Genomic DNA, 4,353 nt, shown 5'->3' with positions numbered 1-4,353 from the left:
TGTTTTCCATTTGTGCTTTTTGCCACTGTTGTTGACTTTCTTGTAGTTGCTGCTGACTTTCCTGCAACTTTTGGATACTTTCTTTTTGTTTATTTTCTTTCTCCTCCAACCACTGCTGTAGTCTCTTTTCTTGTTTATTTTCTTTCTCCTCTAACAGCTGTTGTAATCTCTCTTCTTGTTTCTTTTCTTTTTCCTCCAACAACTGTTGTAATCTCTCTTTTTCCTCGAACAACTGCTGTAATCTCTCTTCTTGTTTCTTTCACTGTTCTTGTATTGCTCCCATCAAATCTGCTAAGCTGTAGTTTGTTTTGCCACCTCTCGTTTCCATCTTCTTCTTCTTCTTCTTTTTTATTTTTAAAATTATTTTTATTATTATTTTTATTTTCGCAGGCCTGTGTAATTAGCCATGTCGCCTTTTCATGATCTATATCAGATAGAAGGCGGTAGCTGAAAAAGTGAAAGGAATGTGTATAAATTATTTCTTTATTGTCTTTGCTTTCAAAATTAAGTTGAAAATGATCGAACTGAAAACTAGAGGTTAATAATTTCATTCTAATGAGTGAAAAAGAGGTTACTCTAACCCAAGAAATAGCTTTGGATCTTAATCAGTGTAGTGTCAATGACTAATGGCAGTTTTCATTATTTCTGATTTAGGATAGTTCAAGTTTTTTTAAACACCAACATTGATAAAATATGAACAAAATTTGTTTGTATTTTATGGCAAAGCTACTAATGTTATCTTTCGCCGTCTATAATTTTGAACTATTGACCAGAAGGGAATGTAGTCTGTCAGCAACACCTTACCACCCACATTAAGGAATTGGCTGTCACTCTTACAAAACACCTTTAGCCCTAAAGTGTGGAAAATATTTTGTGATATCGCACGGATTCGAACCCCACTTAATATTGAAATCCAAAGTTCTACTACAGGGCTAACCTCTGCCCAAACATAATGTTACGACAGTGGAAGTCACACAACGCTGGGAGCATGCGCGCTGGAGTTTCTCGAATGATCATGAATTTTCTTGGCAACTCTAGTTTGTTCCAGGTGCCCTTTTTTAGTATATAAGCCCGGCAAATAGAACCAGCGAAAAAAAAGATAGTATTGTATACATAGATAGATACAGAGATAGATAATTGGGTCAAGCTGACAGTAGGCACCGTAAGGAAAGTGTGTGAATCGCTATGAATTATAGCGTGTGTTTATAAAAGTAGTTAAGTTAAAGTGACTGTGGAAATTCTGTGTATTACAAAGTTGTATCAAGAAAGAATAAACTAGTTTTATTCAAGAAAAGACTTATATCGCTGAAGTTCCTCGGAAATAATTTATACCGGAAATTAACAAACGAACAGATATGTAGCAAATTGGTGTCAGAGAGTGGGATGGAAAAGAAAAAAGAAGATAGAAACGAGAAGTGGCAAATCAAACTACAGCTTAGCAGATTTGATGGCAGCAATACAAGAACAGCATGTGAAACAAGAAGAACGAGAAAAGAAAGAAGAAGATAGACTACAGCAGTTGTTGGAGGAAAAAGAAAAGAAACAAGAAGAGAGACTGCAGCAGTGGTTGGAGGAGAAAGAATATAAACAAGAAGAGAGACTACAGCAGTGAATGGACGAGAAAGAAAATAAACAAGAAGAAAGTCTCCAACAATTGAGAGATAGCCAGCATATACAAATGGAAAAGATTAGTAAATTTCAAAGTGAATTAAATACATTAAAGGACGATTTACTGTCTTTTACACAAGGAGGATATATTAACCATGGACCTAATTAGCCTCAGACAACAGGAAGTCCCTTCCAGATCCTGCAGCTAAACCCTAATGCAAACATCTTCAGTCTTGCCAGAAGTCACATTCCAGACAGGAGTGTCAGCAATAGGGGTGATCTAGTACGAAGGAAGCCACAGGAATTCGATGGGAAGGCACCCTGGGAAGCATATAGAACACAACTTGAGTTCCTGGCAGAAATGGATAGATGGACAGAGGAGCAGAAAGCAGTGTACCTGGCAACGAGCCTGAAGAGACAACCACTGGAAATACTTGGATAGTTGTCAGCAGACGACAAGCACAACTATAGAGCACTGGTAGCTGCTCTAGAACTCAGGCATGGAACTCAAAACCAGTCCGAAGTCTAAAGGTATAGGCTTAGGACTAGAGTCCGTGCTAAAGGGTAGAACATGCATGAGCTGGCACAGGATTTGTCACATATGGCACACAAGGCCTACCCAACTGCTCCACACGATGTCCTCAAACTGTTGCTGAGGGATCAGTTTGTAGACGCCTTGGACAGTCCACAACTGGAGATACAAGTAAAGCAAGCACACCCCTCTACTATGTTCTAAGACAAGACTAATGCTTGCACAGTTTATTGTCCTCTTTTTTTTTAATGTTGTTGTTATTTTTTTATATGAGCTGTAAAGGAGTAAATTAAATGAATTAACTTTATGAGTACAATACATTATTCGATTATGAAAATAAAGAATGTGTTAAGATTCTTTGTTTTTAAAGCTAACTTTAATGTTCTAGTCATTTCAATCTACGTGTTATAACTGTAAAATTAAAACAATTTGCTGAAGACCTCTACTGAACTATAGTAACAATAGTATTTTCTCACATAATATTTGTTTCTATAAAATTGCTCATTATCAAGTTAATGTTTCTGCGCATTTCTTAAACTAGTTAGAGATTTAATTTAAGATGAATTCTTACTTGTTGTGTACCTATGATTTTACACAGTTTAATAAGTAACAATATTGTAATAAGAGCATCCTACAAGATGCTTTTTAATATTAAAAATAATTTAAGAGCACGTATTTCTACTGACATATTTATAATTACTGATATACATCACATACGCATGCCATTCATCTGTAATATGTGGGAAAATGTTCTGAATGTGTCGAACAAATTAGAAATCTGAAATGAGCTACAATACAATTTCAGTTTTCGCGTTCCCCGGTGGGTCAGTGCTAAGTTTACTGATTTGCAGCGCTAAAATCCAAGGTTAGATTCCTTGCGGTGTACAAAGCGCAGATAGCCTATTTACGTTAAAAATATAAAACAATATTTTTTCGTTTTATATTTAGTTATTATATATTGTGATCAGAAGAAAACATAGGGTAGATGTGTTATTGGCTCGACGTAATGCACTGTTCCTATTCAGTTTTTGTTTTAAACTTTTGATGACATACATCTTTTTGTAATTAGTATTTATGCTAGAATTAATCAAACATACAAAGAACAAATTACACACGAGGCATAAATTTGTTACCGTCATCTAGTGACAAGATGAGAAAATCAATAGTACTTAGGATATTTCTGTATTATGCTATATCCATACCCAAAACAAAACATATGATGTATCACGTTTTGTTTTGCTTTTGAGAGAGTACAATACCTTTTGAAATTAACTAGTTTTACAAAATGCCAAATAGTTTCAATGATCTACTTACTATAATTTTGAAGAACATCTTGTTCATAACACCACTATCGAGAAGTAATCAATATTAATGCAAATAAATTGATACCTATAAAGCATAAAGTATTTCGATCAAACAAAAGCAGCTAAAACGTGATCACAATGCCAACCAAATCTATCCATCTAGTATCACCTAAATTTACTCGTTTGTTTACTTTTTGTTGCAGCATATATTTTGTTCTGGTTACTTCTTTTAGCAATTATACGAATAACCAGCGATCCCTATTTTCCGTTAAAATTATAATTTTTTTTCCTATTTATTTGTTCAGTTTTTATATGTCCATGGAATGGACTCAACACCTATAAACTTTCAGTATAGCCATAATCCTTATTGCGATAACTTTTACAAGAATTAAAACCACAATCACAAATTTATAAAATTCAATCCTTGCTTTGGCCTATAGATAAGTGTATAAAGCTGCCACAGTAGGGATTAAATTTTATAAATTTGTGATTGTGGTTTTTATTCTTGTTTCATTACTTTTTGTAGTAGGATCCCTACTTCATTTTAAATTTCATAATATTTTAATAACCTTGTGTGTTTATTTCTTATGTTATACCTGTATAAAGCATATACGTTACCTTTAGAAACTGACAGGTGTATGTATATCCATCAATATGTAACACCATCCGTTGGGTTGAAAAAAATATTTAGGTACAGGCATGATATTGTTGCGTCAGCGAGGTCAATTGACTAGTATCACGCCATTTCTTTCTCGAACCTTCCTAGATTTGGGGGGGGGGGTAGTCTGGTATATATAAGATGGTGACAACGTGACGGGACAATGTGTAGATAATAAGTAATTGATCTGCAGTGAGACAGTATTGTTGAAGTTAACGTTCGTATAGCGTTTGTTTTAGCGCGAATGTTGA

The sequence above is a fragment of the Limulus polyphemus genome, unplaced genomic scaffold, assembly GCF_000517525.1.
Source record: "Limulus polyphemus unplaced genomic scaffold, Limulus_polyphemus-2.1.2 Scaffold761, whole genome shotgun sequence".
Classification (NCBI taxonomy): domain Eukaryota; kingdom Metazoa; phylum Arthropoda; class Merostomata; order Xiphosura; family Limulidae; genus Limulus; species Limulus polyphemus.
The sequence above is the reverse complement of the archived record's forward strand: the minus strand, read 5'-3'. Positions refer to the sequence as shown.